General features: G+C 35.7%; 1 protein-coding gene across 6 annotated transcripts in view; it reads right to left on the bottom strand.

Annotated features, from left to right (window-relative positions):
* The window catches only part of AUH (AU RNA binding methylglutaconyl-CoA hydratase), a 106,960-nt gene that overhangs the window by 15,392 nt on the left and 73,163 nt on the right, over positions 1-18,405 (bottom strand). For 2 of the 6 annotated variants that reach the window (XR_010994219.1, XR_010994222.1), the window contains exon 7: positions 2,171-2,278. The exons of 2 other annotated variants lie outside the window; for them this stretch is intronic. The gene's annotated coding sequence lies outside the window, so the exon portion shown is untranslated. Of the gene's footprint in view, positions 1-141; positions 194-1,889; positions 2,090-2,170; positions 2,279-18,405 lie in introns of those variants that run through there. 2 more of the 6 variants (XR_010994220.1, XR_010994221.1) reach the window with 2 other exon arrangements.

Here is an 18,405-nt window from a genome sequence, read left to right as displayed (position 1 = left end):
AATTTAACATTGACCATAAGTAGGCCAAATGTAGTGTTTTGTCTTACGTTGGCCTGACACATTGATGAGACTTACTTCACAGTCATCAATCCTATGGTAGGGGGCAGTCTTCAATCCTATGGGGCCAAAACAAACTAGAAAGCTGTGCTCCCATATCAGAGATGTCAGATGTTTCATTATATCTTTACATTTCCTAGCTGAGAGATCAGGAGATTGCTTAGTTGTGTTTTCCAAGTACCCTTCAGTGTTCTATAATGCCGTGATGGCAACCATAAAATATCATTCAAATATTTTTGAACAACTGCATTTAATCTGTTACAGGATAAATGATGCATAACTGTATTTTGTATGAGTATCCTAAATTCAGTTACTGTACCTCTGAAACACATATGTTTGATTACCTTTTAAGCTTAATCAGGTAGTTTTGTTTATTCATTTTAGTAGATACATATATAACTTTTGATCTTCTGTTCCTCAAAACACTTAAGTATTTAAGTGTTATATATAACACTTATAATGTAATAAAAACAAAACTTTAGCCTAATATTTTCTATCTTCTATGCCTCAACAGAAAATGTCCACTTGTAATATTCATAAATGAGTAGTTGTGAGGGTTGCTATTTTTAGGTATTTATTGACACAAAAAAGTGCTAAAGCTTGTATGCACTAACAAAATCTTTTTTACTCCCCATTTCCTCCCACTGAGTAACAGCTCATACTCTTACAGTTCCCTACATGCAAAGACATGGTTTTCTTTTGGCTAAATTTTCGAATTCAAACCAACTGCTCTAGAAGTATAAAATAGGTTTAATATTTTCAGTTTGCTCTAACACATTATATACATATCTGTGAACAAGGGAAGTGAGACACATCAGAATCTGTTTTGCAGCCTCTGTGATTATGACTAATCCAAGTCCGGTAATCACTGTGTAAAGGCTAAATTGGCTCTTCTAAAAGCAGAGGGGTGGAACCCTATATGATAGGTTACAGCAGATGTGGAAGTTTTAAGTTTACTAATCTGATTACACCTGTTAAAATTTACAAACTACCCAAGAGAATACCTCAGTGCATCACAAATTGACTAACGTGAATTTATTTAGAAAAAGTGAAGATTAGTGTTTTTGTTGCCCACTTAAAATTTTGTCTAAAAAGTCAGAGCAATTAGGGGATGAAGGAAGCTGTTTGCTGGATTTTCACCTTGTTAACAAAACAAAGCTGTTTATACTTCTTCACTCCACAGAAGTTTTGGAAAAAGCAAACTTCTTATCATCACCACAACACAATTTCCTCATAGATACTACTGAAATCTATTTCCATAACATTCCTGTAGGATGAAGCATTATCACCTTCATGTAATTTTTACATAGAGAAATGAATAATTGTTTTCCCAGACCTAGGCTAAAAAATGTAAAGGAAAGAAGGAATTATGTTAATTTTACATAAGCAGGAAATATAATATACAAAATATTGAGTATTAGATGATCAAAGGAGAAACACTTTATGAAGGAGGGGGGTCAGTGAAAAAATGTATAATGTTTTATAATGCTTATGCACAAAGGAGATAATTTCAGTCAAAAGGCATTATAGTGACAGTTGAACTTGTTACAGTTTCTCCAACTATCATTAGAAAATGTGAATTTACCAGTAAGTGGAGTATTCAGACATATTTTTCTTTGAGCAGAACACAGGTGGGTTTTCTGTAAAAGCAGCTCTGCTTCCTATCAGTTAATGTGTGTAACTCATTTAAGTTCACCAAACTCTTCATTTGAAGGAAGCTTAGCCAAGATGATTGTCTGGCCCCACGCTGAAGCATCAGCAAGATTATAGCTCTGCAGTGGTCTGGCCAAGATAAATATGTTAGGTTTAAGAAGAAAGAAGTACTAGGCTACCCGGACAGGTGACTGCAGTACACCAAGCTCTGGACAAAGTGAATACCCAAGGCCATTAGCCAAAGGAGAAAGCTGGCCAAGAAGCCTGGCAGCTCTTCAGGCTTCTCCTAGAGGAGGGCCCAGGATCAATGGCTGCTACATTAGCAACTCCAAGGCCCCATTTAAAATAATTCTCAGGCGTTAGATGTGGTGAGGAAAATCTATGTATGAAGTAGAAAGGTTGCATAAACATCTAGCCAAAAGTCTAGAAACCCACAGACTTCATACAATTAATTTCTTACCTTTTTATTTCATTTGCTTATTACTAATTCCTGCCTTAGCTTAATGTGTCAAGAATTTTCCTACTTCCTTCTGCCATACCAGCTATCATTCTTAGACTCTTCAGTTGTCTTTATCATTCACCACAAAAAAAAAAAAAAAAAAAAAAAAAAAAAAAAAAAAAAAAAAAAAAAAAGCCTCCAGTGCATTATACACAGCTTTGTTTCCCTACTGGAATTACTGTCCATTTTGTTTCACCAATCTGATTTAATTATGAGATTAAGTTTCCTTTGTAAATTTAGCAGGTTTAAAGTTGAGTTCTGCAGATTTGTAAGAAATGGGCTGAGGCAGCATTTCACACCCTACTGCTCAAACTCTGGAAGTGAATATGAAACCTGTATATGGGGATCAGGTAACAGTAAGAGAGTCTGCGAAAGAGTAGATGTTAATTATCTCTGGCAGGAGGAGAAATAGCTAAATGCTACTTGGTTCAATTTTCTAGTACCCCCCCGCAGGTTAATACAAAGGAGTAGCATTTGGCTTCAAAGTGAATGGCATATATATCCTGCCTAATTAAAATGAAAATAAGACCAAAGGCCTTTTATGTTGTTATTAATATTTAATAAAAATTTTCTAGGCTTCTGTGTGAAGAGAATACCAAAGGGAGTTCTGACTGTATTTCACCCATCTCCTCAATTTCAGAAAATGATAGTATCTTTTGCACAATAGCATAGTACCTACTATTATTGTTGGGATTATACTTAATAGTCTTCCTTGTTTTCAGTTTCTTTGTATACATATCAAGTTATCCAGACTACTTACACTCCTTTGGTCAAAGAGATAACATTGACAGTTCATTTAATTTAGCTACTTCAAGTGCAAACTAATATTTCTAAGATAAATTCAGGATTCAAAATAAATATGGAATTCTGTGAGCTCTCTGAACTAAGGTGCTATATTTTTCATTTCTTATTGCATTGTCTAACAATCTTGCACTTTCTACTATTGCACAATCAATTTTCATTTCACACTCATATTAATTTCCTTTGTATGAAACAATAGTGGAAGCAGATAATTACACATCTCATATTTTGTAAGTGCTAAAAAAGTTAAAATCCATTTAAAAGTTAACACAATATAAAGAATCTTATCGTTATAATGCATTTATAGGTCTATTTCTGGCAGTGCTGGTAGCATCACCTATATTATTATAATATAAAATTTTCCAATACAAAATGTTATTTTTATTTGAGCATAATCTCTCAAGTTTTTTAAAAGCTCTTCCCGTCATTAGTATTATTAAAAAATCCAGCAATCGGTTCATTTTGCTAGACTGGTCATCGGTTCTCCTAATTCAGCCAAGAAAGTTCAGCCACACCTAAGGATGAAACTCATTGGAAAATGTGACTTGCTCAAAAAAGAAAGGAAATAAAGAAAAGGAAAGGGAAGAAAAAGAAAAGGGGGGGGGCGGAAGGGAGGGGAGGGAAAAGAAAGCCTTGTTTTGAGTCACTGTAACATTTTTACATTGGAATAGAGAGGTAAATTTGGCTTGACTTTGGTAGCAGTGTCATTTGCAAGCAGAACAATATATTTGGGGAACCTTCAGTCTTCAAAAATGTCTCATTATTAACTGCACCAGTATATATGCCCATGAAATGAAAGAATATACAGAATAAAGAATGAAGAGCTGGCTTAAAACTTTACAAGCTATATTGTACAGTTTTGTGCAAAATTGCATCTAAGTAGCTAATTTTTTGGGTGCTTCAATTTTCAGTCTTTGCCAAAATGCATTTTACATCTGTCTGTATAATCTTCAAGGAGTTGTACCTGTTTCAGTTTTTTCAGAATCTGTATTAGGAACAATGTCGCCCTGTTCTTTTGAAAGTTTTAAAGTTCTTTTAAAAATTTTAAAGTTCTTTTAAAAGTTTTCTGTGCCTTCTGATGTTTACATATTTCTACTGAAGTTTCTCACACACTATCATGTAAATAATGATTATTTTGCATTCTTCTTTGTGAGAGGAGAAAATTGATAGACTGTTGGTTTGACCAGTGTAGTTGGAGAGGTGGCAATTTCATCCTCCAATCCACTGCCACTTTTAGAATTCTATATATTGCGAGGTCAGAAATAAAGTTCCCTCCTTTTGCTTCCTTTTGCTCTTTTGATCTAAGTGTGCACGCGTGAGTTATTTAGTGTTGTAGTGCAACAGAACCATATAAAGTAGACTTTTTGAGGAACCATATAAGGCATATTATCTTCACCTGCAAGGTCCCGGATTTCTCTGCTGCTAAAAGGGAACAGTAAAGTTTTCCTACAGCAACACTGAATGCCATGTAGAGCACAGTACATACTGCAGTTGGGACTGCTGATGACAGAAGAGTAATATAACCTGCAGGATGACTGTATGGGAGCATTCAAAAATATCAGACTGATTTATATTGAACTAAGGAAATTCAAAGTTAATTAAATAAAGCAAGCTAAGTCCATTCTAACTGAAATCATCCACACAGCTTAAGTAATACTTAAAACAAATAAATTTTGAAGTGACTCCTCTCTTCCAGCATACTTAAGTCTTCAAAAAACACTAGCTCCATACCCAGCTCCATAAGATTGCGTTTTAGCAGGCACAATAATCTCTGGTATGTTCCCATCCAAATATTTTTGATGTACCATCTGTCCATCTGGACACTCTGTGCCCTGCTCTTTTCCCATTTCCTTGCTGAGTTATCAGGCCCAGTCCCCTCCTCAGTGATGTAGCTGTTTAACTCCCTCAGCTTTTCTCTCCTTCAGCTACTAGTTCCTTAAAACCTTGTCCTTTAAGTTCCAGGATCACCTACCAATTTTCGCCTCCTAAAAAAGCGAATGTAACTCCTCCCAAAACCCCATTTCTTCTCCAATATATCTTCCTATTGAAGTACAGTTTCCTGCTAAAAAGCTCCGTCTTCCTTCCATACAGTCCCTAAGAGCTGTGAATATCACTGGGGTGTTCTGCATTCGTCCATATGCTGTAATATGGTGGGCATAGCAAAAGGGTAACCAAGAGCACAGGCAAAAGCCTAAGATTTCTGCCCTGGCACCTGACTTCAACCTCTCTATGCAAGGAAAATAATGCTCAGGCCTGGACAAAAACAAATAAATATCATTAGGAAGCAGCAGAAAAATAAATAGTATGTAAAGACTCAATTTTTTTGCTTCAGTCTTCAGTGGCAGCCTCTCTTCCCACACCTCTGAAGTGGACACAACACAAGACAAGGACTTTGGGGACCAAAGTTCCTCCACTGCAGGAGATCAGGTTCATGACCACCTGAGGAACCTGAGCCTACATATAAGTCTGTGGGACCTTATGAAATGCTTTACAGAGTCCTGAGGCAACTGGCTGATGAGACCCTGAGACAAGATCAGTTGGTCAGAGCCTGGTGCTAGTAACACCAAGATTGTGGGTTCAAATCTCATATGGGCCATTCACTTAAAACTTGGTCTTGATAATCCTAGTGTGTCCCTGTCAACTCAGAATATTCTGTAATTCTCTAATTCTGTAGTTGCCAAACCACTCTCCATGGTATTTGAAAAGTCATGTCATTCAGGTGAAGTTCCAGGGGGGTGGGAAAAGGGGAAACAATGTACCTACTGGGGAAGTAGTGACCCAACAGCCTCACCTCTACTCCTGGGCGGGTCATGGAATGGATCCTTCTAAAAGCTCTGAACTCCCTGTGGGACAGGGAGGTGATTCAAGACAGCCAGTACAGCTTCATCAATGGTAAGTCCTGCCTGACAAACCCAATGGCCTTGAATGATGGAATTACTCTGTCAGTGGACAAAGAAAGCTATCATTTATCTGGACTTACGTAAAGAATTTGACACACTCCCCTTATACATCCTTCTTCCTAAACTGAAGAGATGGATTTGATGGGTGGACTGTTTGGTGGACGAGGAATTGGTTGGACAGTCATATCCTGAGGACACTGGCTAACAGTTCAATGTCCAGATGGACATCAGTGACAAGTGACGTTACACAGGGGGTCTGCATTGGGACTAGTGCTGTTTATTATCTTCAGCAATGACACAGACATCAGGATCGAGAGCACCCTCAGCAAATATGCAGATGACACCAAGCTGAGTGGTGCTGTTGACACACCCAAAGGTGCCATCCAGAAGGACCTGGACAAGCTCAAGAACTGGACTCATGGGAATCTCATGAGGTTTAACAAGATCAAGTGCAAGGTGCTGTAACTGGGCTGTAGAGACCCTTGCTCAGGCTGGGGATGAGCAGATGGAGAGCAGCCCTGAGAAGAAGGCCTTGGGGGTGCTGGTGGGTGAGAGGCTGGACATGACCCAGCCATGGGCACTCCCAGCCCAGAAAGCCAAACGTGTCCTGGGCTGCATCCAAAGCAGTGTGGGCAGCAGGGCCAGGGAGGGGACTCTGCCCTTCTGCTCTGCTCTGGACAGAGCCCACCTGGAACCCTGCATCCAGCTCTGGGGCCCCAGCACAGGGAGGACATGGACCTGTTGAAGTGAGCCCAGAGGAAGGACACAGGAATGACCCAAGGGCTGGAGTACCACTCTTATAAGAAAAAGCTGAGAGAGTTGGGTGGGAAGGCTCCAAGGTGATTTTATTGTGGCCTTTAATTACTTCAAGGGGGCTTATAAAAAATATTTAGTAGGGTCTGTTGCAGTAGAACAAGAGTTAATGGCTTTAGACAAAAAAGAAAGTAGATTTACACCAGTTATAAGGAAGAATTTTTTTTTTTTTTTTTTTTTTTTTTTTTTTTTTTTTTTACAGTGAGGGTGGTGAGGTACTGGAACAGGTTGCCCAGGGAAGTTATTAATATATTACCACTGAAAGTGTCCAAAGCCGGCTGGACGGAGCTTTGAGCTCCCTGTTTTAGTGGAAGGTATCCTTGCAAGCTTTCCAAGGAATCTCATGTCCTCCTCTGAATATATTAAAGTATTCAGAGAGAGGTAACATCCACTCAAGCTGTTCTTTGTATTTTTATTTCTGTACAGAGTAGCTCTTTATCACATATCCAGTGTTGTTTCTTGCAATAATCTGACTTCTTTAGAGAAGAAATGGAACCACACAGCAATCTCTCTTCATCACACACAGCACTGCAACCAGAATCAGTGTCACAGACATTACTCTGTCAAACAATTCAACTCATATATATATTTATTTCATCACACCATTTTAATAATTTCAGATAGAAAAAGTTAAAACTGAGTAAATAATAAGTATCTTTAATTTATTAAATTTAAACAGGAGATTAGTCAACTTGTAGTGTACTTTTTCAAAATCAATCTTGAAACGCCAGTGCCATTGAAACAATAGAAAATCTAGTTTGCTTTCTAACTGCATATGTCTGTCTTTCCAAATCAAGAAAAATCACAGCTGCAACAAATATATGATATATATACATTATGCATATTCACATATTTGAGTCACTTTGAGATAGCATTACCGATTACATTTTACAGAGCTCCTTCTGGCTTTCTGAAACTCTTTGTGCCAAGAGGAAATTATAATTTTTGTTGACATTCATAAACAAACAATGGCTTATGTTTAAAGCAAATTAGTGAACACTACATAGAGAAATGTAACATCATATTTGCACTTGTTAAGAGCTATTGCCCTTTGCATTTGCAAAGTACATCAGTGTTTGACATGAGATGTTGGAGATGCATAGATCTACATCTCCAGGAAATCAGTTGGTACCTTATATTCAAAACAATCACTTGCCTTAGCAATTTGTTGAATTGAAGCTTTGCAACTTTTCACCCTCAAGAGCACCAAAGTAAAACTGACTAACTGCTTCAAAATATGTACTTTTTAGACCACAAAGGGTCTCAAATGCAAAATGAGGAAATTCCAACTGGAAAACTAAAAATATGGCAAGAAATCCTGAATATAATGATCAATTCCTTTTCCCTTCTGAGCAGTCCCTCAGATGGTTTCTCCAAAAACCTTAATTAAGAAAGGTTCACTTTTCACCACATAGAGATTTGTATCTATCGAAGTGTTTCACTTTCATTTCTGAAGCTGAGATATAGCAAAATTCACCAAAGTTTTGCTCTCTCAGTCAAGACAAAAATAACGCATGCTAACGTCATACTTAAATATATCATGACCCTAGTACAATCTTGACATATGTTTATGTAAAAAACCCATGTACCTACTGGTATGATAACCTTTCATGCTTGCATTCTCTATGTGTCACAGAATTTGTCAGCACTGGGGGCTTTCCAGTTATTTTCTTATTAAAATGAATGGAAACGGAAACTTAAAAGGGCAAGCTCAACATAACTGTGGGCATAGTGATGCATATGTTAACAGGAGATACTAAATATCTTCCAGAACAAGCTATACAAAGTGCATTTTCCTATTCAGTACAATCTGCAGCAACACAGTTTGATGATAAAATGTCATCCATCTGCATGCTTCTCTAAATGCTCCAATATCCTCCTGCATGTCAAACACCTTCTCTTCAAACTTTTAGCTTCTGTTGACACTTCATTAGGGAACATTTTGAAAATCCCCTTGATTTTAAATATATGCATTTTGAATGCCTCTGGAAGGCTTTTAGCAATTCTTTCTTAGTTTTGGATATGAAGTTTATCTTCCATCTTTTAACTCTAGTTTTTGTACACTCGAATAATACAAAAGCCCTCAAACAGCAATTCAATGAGCACTCTAGAATGCTCCTAGTCTCCTAGCAATTCATATATTGATGACAGGGCTGAACTAAGGACTTTAAGGCCTCCAAAATTCATTCCTCTGCAAAGTCTTGGCATACAGTTTTTAGGCTGAGACATCAAATTAATTCAAACTCCCTGCCGCAGAGCTAAGAAATCTTACAGACTCTACTATGAATTTAAAAAGCATGTAGATTTCAGAAGGAAATTATCTTAGTCAAGCAAGTAGGACACCTAAACATATAATGGTGGGTATTAGCTCTGACCAGAAATAAAAAAAAAGAAAAAAAATTAAAAAGAACCAGCATCATCTGGTCTGCTACGTTTCAATCCAGTTCTGATTAGGATTTAATTATTTTTACTTGCATCAGCCTTGCATGCCATTACTCATCTCAGAGCTCAGTGAAGTTGTACAGGAGTGCTCCCCTAGCAGCACAGTGTAGGTCAGGATGCTCATGCTACACAACAGATACTCTGTTTGCCCTGATGTTCAGGCCAGGAATTGTCAGAATCCAGAACTCAAGAGTTGTGCTAAGAAGTCTAAAATTTTGATGCAACTGGTCCAGCACTAGTTTTCAATTCTCTGATAAATTTGCTGCAGTTTTTTTCCAATGCCACAGATAATTTCTGAAATTCTAATTGTAATTCTGACACATCATTACTTTCCCCACAATCATTTAAGATTTTTAACAGATACACTGCACATATTCATCTACTGACTACATAAGGGTAGTCCCTGTAGAAAATCAACAACTGAAAGGATATTTTAGATAACTGGATATTATTTGTATTTTCTATCTGTTCAAGATTTTTCTTCTGGTCATTACTATCCTAGATGTAGTGTATTTTATATGTCTGAATATAACTTCTAAAACTATTCCTATAATTCACAGATGAAAGTAAAGTGAAAAAGGATACACTTTTCAAAAGTGACAGGACTAAAAGTATACAAACACCAACTGGAATTCCATAATGGCAGATGTCAGTATTTTATCATTCATTTATCTCCTAATTCAGAAGTCCCTGACCAGGTGACTGAACAGTAATATTTTTGTCATCAGTTTCTTTCTTATTTAATCTCTAAATTAACTTTCAAAAAAGAGATTTTTGTAGTACTTAAAAAAAAAAAACTAATAGAAGAGGCTTTTGACCTCCATACAAGTAACTACATCTTAGGTTCAACTAGAAGCTGAAAAATGAAACAACATACTGAAATTCTTCCTTTGCTCTTGTTACATGTCAAATGCAATTTTCTACAGTAGTTACACTGTGACTGTATTTTGTTCCTTTATCACTGAAAGATCATCAGGAAGCGATTTCGATAATTAGACTAACATACCTGTGCTTTAAGTAGATTACAGAAAGAACAAGTAATTTAAAAGCTTCAAAATATAATGTATCTGCTTCTTTATTAAAAAAAAAATTGTATATTTCAATTTCAGCTGATTATGAGGGTAAGGTTAACCATTAAAACATTAATTACTTCAACTGCGAATACAGTGCAAAAGTTGTTTCACTTATTCCTACAGACTTCCCAACATGTAGCACCATTCAACAAGTTACTAAAACCATCATGTTCTGAACCACAAGTGAGTCATCACACACATTCCATCCCTGAGGATCAAAGCTGAAATTTTACTTTGTTCAACATGAAGTCACCAGAGTTCAAAATTAATTTTAATTCACCACATAAAGCTTGAAGCTGTCACTGAACATCCTACATGTCTGTAAACTATTAAATCAAACCATTTGAAGAATATGATCCATGCCTTCTAAATTGCTCTACACCAACAGTGCAACCTGCCTTTTCAGACAAGTCATCATCTCATAAGACAATATTAGGGAATGTGTTCTTTTTAGGAAGGGCATGAATAAACAGCTTTGGATGCAGTTAAACTAATTTAAAAAAACACTGAAGTTGCCCAATTTAAGACATTGACAAAAAAAAAATCTCTGTACTTCTTCATACATCATACAAAATGTAAATACACAATTACTGTACATGATAAGTGCTGCAAACACAATAACATTATGAGAAAATTGTGATGAGCCCATTAAACTGGTTAGTGAGCCCTGAACTGTGTTAAACACATATCCATTAAATCTACAGATAGCAGTAATTAAACTTTCTGCATTTTATTGCCATAACTCTTCATGAACAGTACAACATTTTATAAATTTCTTTCAGTGAAATAAAATTAAATATATATTTGCTAATAAAGCCATTATAATAAGGATATTAACAGCTATCTTTCAAATTCTCTGAATTGCTGTTAAAATAAATTTACTTATCACAGAATGATTGACTGATTCTTTAAAAAAAAAGATACAAAACAGGTATTCAGAGCTGCTGATTTTTTAAAGAAATGTCTCAAATACTGAAAAAAGAAAAGAGATGGAAAACTGCTTAAATATGCACTTGAAACACCTGAATGTCACTCCTAAGGTTTGAACAAGAAGACTTACCTTACAATTGCCTTTGTCCATTTTATGAGCAGACTAAACAGAAACAACCAGTCTAAAAATCAGAAAAAATGTTAATCTGATTTTACTATTCTATGTAAATTGATAATTATTATATGTTTTTGGACTGTACCCTAGCTCTCATATTTCAGAACATACTTCTAGTATCACATTCCCATATAAGTTAGCAGCAGCTGCAATTCCATTATGGAACACAGTCAATTACTCATGAGAAGAGACTTCAGGTTATTGAACTATTTGTTCAAAGGTAAGCATTTCTCCAACTGAATGCAACAAAATTTCAGCAGCAGTCATCAAGTAGAAAAATTGGGCATGCAAAAAGCCTCATGAAAAATTCCCTCTGCAAATATAAATGCAGCAAATACAACATCTCAAAGGAAAATGAGGGAAAACCCCAGAATGTCAGAAAGTGTATGTAAAGTGGAAGTGGGAACAGTCCACTTAAGAACAACACAGAAACATAACCACACGAGCACAAGTGGAAGCAAGAGCCGGAGTTAGAGGGAAACAAGAAGATCTTCTCTAAGCATGTTAACACCTTAAAATTTTGAACAAAGTAAATACATGGGTCTCTGGTGAATAAAGCATGAGATCAAGCAAAAAATGACAGGGAAAAAGTACAGCAAAGATCACAGAAAGGTTTCGATATTATTCCGTGCTTTCTTCACCTTGTTTTTCATTGATCTGCTCCCCGGCTCATCAGAGTTCCTCCTGAGCATCACAGTGGCATCTGTGGGACTGAAGTACCACACACAGTAGCGGATGACTGGGTCAGGGACCAGATGAGCAGAATTGGGAATTTCCAAGTCTCCAGGGACAAGACAGAATGCATCCAAGGGTGCCAAGGAAGTTGACTAATGTCACTGTGATATGAGTCTCTTCTTCCGAAGGTCACAGCAGTCAAGTAAAGTATCCTGGAAGTCATTTGTATTTCACAGGAGAGGAAGTGCCTAACTAACCCAACAGTGAGATGGTTGACTCAAAAGATAAGGGGAAAGCAAAGACTGTAATTTACAACAAATTTAGGGAGTTTTTGGCAATCTACCACAGTGTCCTTGTTGTTATCCTCAACCACCTAAATGATAGTTATAGAAAAAACAGAGACCAACTCATCTCAGAGATACACAGCAAAAGACTCAGATGGCAAAAGCACAAATTGCAGCAAATTAAATTCTAATAAATAGAAGGAAAAAGGTCTTCACAAGGAGGGGGATTAAGCCATAGAACTGGTTGGTCAGAAAGGTTGAGGAATTACCTATCTTCATGATATACCAAATGGCAACACAAGGCCCTGACTAACCTGATCTAACTTCAGGGAATTGATCTAACAGGGAACTGAAGCATATGTCCTCCAAAGTAACTCTATCATTCTAGAACACACAAGAGAAATTCATCTTACATGGCATCAACCTTAGTCAACCTGACAGGTCCAGCTGTTCCAATAAAAGAGGTTACTGCTTCTCTAAATGCCCATGAAGTTGCTTCTACAACTGATCCCTGGACTCAGAATCAGATTCTCCAATTGGTCTGGACATCTTAAATTGTAGCTCTTTTGTAGACTTTTTTTTTTTTCTTTACTCTCATAAAGAAGAATTTGAACAGGCTGTTCTACAAGTACATCTAAATGGGTGATGACTTCTGGCAGGAGGGCAAGACATGCAGCTGAGGATATGACAGCAAGCAGTAATCTCTTGACACAGCTGCTTGTAATATGCTGACACCCCTCCATGTAACTCTTCAAGTTGTTTAACCAACCACATCAGGAAAAAGTGCATCATGACTAGGTTGCCAGAGCTAGCATTCAACAAAACAACTGTTCTTTGTCAGGTAACACAGACTCAAACAAGCTAGTGTGAGTGAGGTAAGGAGCAAGGAGCAAGAGAGCAGGAAATCAAAAAAATGCATGAGTTTTGTCAGTACTTCTCTTACTGCTCAGAGAATCCACAGTTGCAGGCATTGGCAATGATGTAATGGTCATTTTAAAAAAAGTGGTACTTAGATCATTCAATCAGTTAACTATCAGGTCACTGTTACAACAGAATCTACAGATCCCTCTGTGCAAAATCAGCTCAGCAGCTCAGTGGTACAAGTTCTGAACAAAGCTTGTAACAAAGCAGGGGCTTAAGGGGAAGAGAGATCAGAGAAATTCATGGAAGCAAAATCCCACAAGAGTTATTAAAAATATGTAAAACTCATCCAGCTCAGAAAACCCTGAATCAAAAAAACAGAGACTGGGAAAGTAATAAAGTGAAGTTTCATTTATAGACGCTTGCCCTGTGGGAGACAAGACATGAGACCAGTCAGACCTTTGGGGTATGCAATACAATCTCTTTGGTTCTAAAGTCTCACTTGCTCAAATAAGCCCTATCCATAAGTGGAGAGTCATATGTGGAAAACTATAGCCTCTATTCACCCTTGTACTTGAAAGTTTAAATCTGAGCTTATGGACTTCAACTAGTTCTTAAACTTCTCTGTGAACCAATCAACTGTTGAGGAATGTTAGACTGTTTGTACATGAGAAGACAAAATATTTAACTCAAAAACATTTAGTCTACTGCTGTTTCTTTAGCAATGCATTTTAAATTTTGTTTGGTTTTAAATATTACTCTTGTTGCAATATAAAGAAAACAAGAAAAGTGTAAAAAATTGTAAATCTGTGTCAGAAACCAAAGTTCTAATAATATCTTCATCTGTGCCCTAAGGGACTCATTAAGGGATCAGATAGAAAAACGAGGCTATGAAATGGTTTACACAATCACCTCAGCCAGTGGAGATTCATAGCTCAAGCTGTATTTACTCAATCAAATGTAGTCTGATTTCTTTTAGTAGTTTCCTATAAGTCCTTCGCCAGTTCAAAATGTTGTTTCCATACTTCCACTGTGCTTCATTTGCAGCATCAAAAAACTATTCTTCAGGTTAAAAGGTTTGTCATAAAGATCATAAGTAATGTATTGAGAGAGTATTGAAAACAGTTTATTTTTTCTCCACCTAGAATATCTTGGGAGTGTCAGAGGCATTCTTTCCTAGTCCTGTTGAAAGATACAATGGGTTTAGATTACAGTATCTTTTTACAATTATCTTTAACACCTCTGCTGATCAGTGTATGAGGATGAAACTTCAGCAAATTCTTCATTCTCTAAATGTCAAAGACAGGATCTCTGCTCTGTTTCTGGTCCCGACATTCTCCTCTTTGCAGTTCTTGTTGACTCTACACTGCTTCTATTCAGTAAAAATATCAACGTAATGCTTTTAGTTTTCCATTTTATCTACCCGCGAGGTCTCATTATGTACTGTGAGATTTAATCTGCTCTTTGAACTACAGGAGTAACTCCCGCCTTCTTCCTTCACACACCTCCTGCTGGAGAGTAGTGCGGACACAGTAACTATCATCTTCAACTCAGGCCTTAAATTTTCTTCACTCCGATGCCTAAAGAAAAACTGAAGACTGAAGAGATTCAAAACATTACCTATCACACCTATTCCAGTCTCATGGTTTCCTTATATTTTGAGACAATATATTGCACCTTTTCTACATTTATGCTTACACACATAAATATTTTCCATCTAGAGCAATCACCTTCCTCCACTTTGCAGCTTGCCTTAAAATACAGGCTTCTAATCTTTAACCAGGCTATTATTGTGCTACAATAGTAAAAATTAATGATATCAAGTAATTCTAAATGTATTCTTTGATATTACAGATTTTAGAAAATATTCAAATTTACTTAGATCTATTCTTAGTGTGTTAGATTTACAGTTATCAGAAGAAAATCTATCTTTTTTTATATAAAAACAAATGGAAAGTTCATTTAAATCCCTCACCTAAATACCACAGAGATAAAGTAGGACATGCAAATGATTTGTGTTTGGGTAGGATTGATTTTTTTTTTAATAATCATATTAAAAATTGAAGTAGTTCAATGAACTTTAAAGTAAATGGCAAATGAACAGACTGCTGGCATTACATCATTGCAGAACAATTGTCCAGGTATAAATATGTAATTTTTTTTCCAACATGTAACACAACAGCCTAATTCTACTGCACTGGCTTCATGGTATGAATAATATAATATCCAAACACTGATTCATATGACTATAAAACAAGAGGCTGCTGTGGATCACAGTTCAATGAGCTTTTATTCCACTGAGACAAAGTGATTCATATAATAGACATTTTCTAAACTTCTGAGAAACTATGCCACATTAACTCTTCCATAAAAGAAGGATTAAAGTATGATACAAAGCCTTAACTGTGCAGAAGGCTTGATACAGAGATGTTTGCTGGGGTCAAAGAAGTGCTCTAACACAAAAGGTATTTAGTAAAATCTAAACACTTTATCACTTCTCATTCTGCCAGTCATAAAAAGACTTTTTTGTTTTCTTTTTTTGAATGAGAAGAAAAAAGAAACTGGGATTGTAGTAACAGTTTATTTAGGTCACAGAGTCAAGTTGGCTATGTTCCACTGATGGACACATCACTGACAATGTTTCACTTTTCACAAGTTTCACAGAAGTTTTTGAGCTCCTCCATTTCAATATACAAGGTTTCATCTATAAGGGCTTCACAAATATGAGAAAAAAATTTTATGTTGTTTATGAGATTACTATAAATCCCTTTGAGCTTCTCCCTTGATGGTGTTCAAAAATTCCTATTTTATCTTTCAAGTGTGATAACAGTTGTAAGGTGACTGCTGGTGCCTGGTCAGACCAGGCAATTGATCTCCTCCTTAAAAAACCAAACTTTGAATAAAATGTCTCAATCCTGAAGCGGGTACAGAAATGTAACATCACTGGCTTAGAGTGATCAGTAATAAATGTGATCACTGATATAGCTCAAATGAAAACAAACAAGCTGCATATCGTAATAATGGAAATACCACTACTAACATCCTGCATGCAACAATGAACACCACTATCACTTTTGCACCTATTTTAGGTTTGAAATTTTCACAGGTAAACTTTTAAAGAAATACAAATATCACATAGCACTAGTCAAAACCAGACACTTTTCTAAACTTTTTGAATGTTTAATTGTCAAGAAATTAACAAAGCATTTATTTATACTTCTTCATTGTCAATAGAAGTTAATAATGGTCACTACAAGCCTCTGCTGCCTAAATCTATTTTCTTTCCTAGCAAACAGATACTTTGGTAGCTTACTCTTTCCCAAAGCACTTAATAAGAATTTTGGAGTTATTGTCATTTAGATTTTTCAAAATAGTTCCACAAACTGTTTCTAAAACAAAAAATTCAAGCTGGAATTATGTTAAATTCATCTACAAAAATAGAAGTTAAGAAAGAAAAAGAAAATTGTGGCTAGTGAATTAACTAGCTACATTCACCTAAAAGCATGAGTGTATGGATGCATGCATGGGTATACAACACTGCACAAGATGAAAGCAGAAATTATTTTTCTGTTAATTCTTACATTTACAATAAGTGCAAGGGAATGGCAAGACATACCTTTATTCAGAGGCATTACAAATTTAAACTTCCATATATACAAAAAAAAATATTTTTTATACACTCTGTCCTTCAAAGTGAATACTATTTCTAAATGAATCACAATATATTATACTTTCTTTTCTGCACTTATCACTTTTATATGTCTTTACTACAATAAATCATTCAATAGTAAATAACCACTAGACTTGATCTTAAAAATCTTTTCCAACCTAAATGATTCTGTATTGCACCATTCACCAAGCATTCACTGAACTACTTTTCATCACCTCTACTTAAAGTCATTTAAAAGAGCAAGTACAATAAGCAGTAGTCTGTAAAATGAGCTAGGCATCCTACGGCATGACCCTAAGACAGGGAACACTTGAAATTAGAGTACACTTCAACTAAAATTACTTAGATATAGTGTAATATTATGGGTATATATATATATATATATATATATATATATATAAATATATATATATATCTTCTTTACTAAGTTATCTTGTAAATCTACATTTAATTAGACTCATGAAAATACAACAACTATGGTATCAGCTTCTACATTTTTAACCTTGGTTAAATAGTTCATTGGAACCTCAGTTCCAGGTAAATTATAGAGTTCTTAGTTGTGTGAAATTCCATTCTAATTACTTGGAATCATTTGAATTTGCCTAGCATCACAAGGCAAGCTCAGTGATACCAACCACAAATAAACAGTATGTACTTTTTAGTAGATATATACATATATATATATATCGATAGATAGATAGATAGATAGATATAGATATAGATATAGATATAGATATAGATATAGATATAGATATAGATATTCTTGTTTATCTTACCTACAACGTTCTACTGACAAGTTTTAATGATGCTTCAGATGTCTGGTTTCTAAGCAGAATGGAAGTAGAAGACCAAAAGTACACTGAAGACTAAAAGTATATATTTTTTAATGTTGTAAGCATAAACTGGAGCTAGAATAATTAAATAAGTAGATGACTTCTAGCAAGCTTCTCCATTTTCTGCAAGCTGTAGGATTTTCAAACTGATTAACTATTTCATTGGTTATTTTCTGCTTCTGCACTATTAAACTACAGGTATCATGGCAAGGCATTATGAAATAGTCTTTGCAATAACAAAACATTACCTACTGTATGAAGCCAGATTCCACCTGGTTTCATATTCAATATCATGTTTCTTCCCCAGAAAGACACAAAAAGGAGTATGGTGCATCATTGAATCAATGTGGATTTTCCTTAATTACACGTTGTAAAAGATTGATTTAGCAATCAGTCAAGACAGAGAGGTTTGTAACTTAGTCTAAGTATTTGGGAGTCTACAATACAACAAATAAGTAATTTTTTTTAAATCTTCCTAACATCTAAAGAAAATAATTTTGTAGAAATAAATACCTTGCTTAATTCTGATTGTGTTTAGAAGTGGTAGATTTTAAGATTTTGACTTAATCAGACACATACTTGATTATGAGGCTAAGAAATGTGCAAATCAGCCCTTTTTACCAACCATTAAAAGATCTTGGTAAATCATAGTGAAAGATGACAGATAAATCTGCCAGACTGACCATGGAAATAACTAATAAACAAGTGCTAAAAATATTTTATTCATCATATGATGCAA

The sequence above is a fragment of the Anomalospiza imberbis genome, chromosome Z, assembly GCF_031753505.1.
Source record: "Anomalospiza imberbis isolate Cuckoo-Finch-1a 21T00152 chromosome Z, ASM3175350v1, whole genome shotgun sequence".
Taxonomy (NCBI): Eukaryota; Metazoa; Chordata; class Aves; order Passeriformes; family Viduidae; genus Anomalospiza; species Anomalospiza imberbis.
Note: the sequence above shows the minus strand (reverse complement) of the source record. Positions and strands in the feature narration are given on the sequence as shown.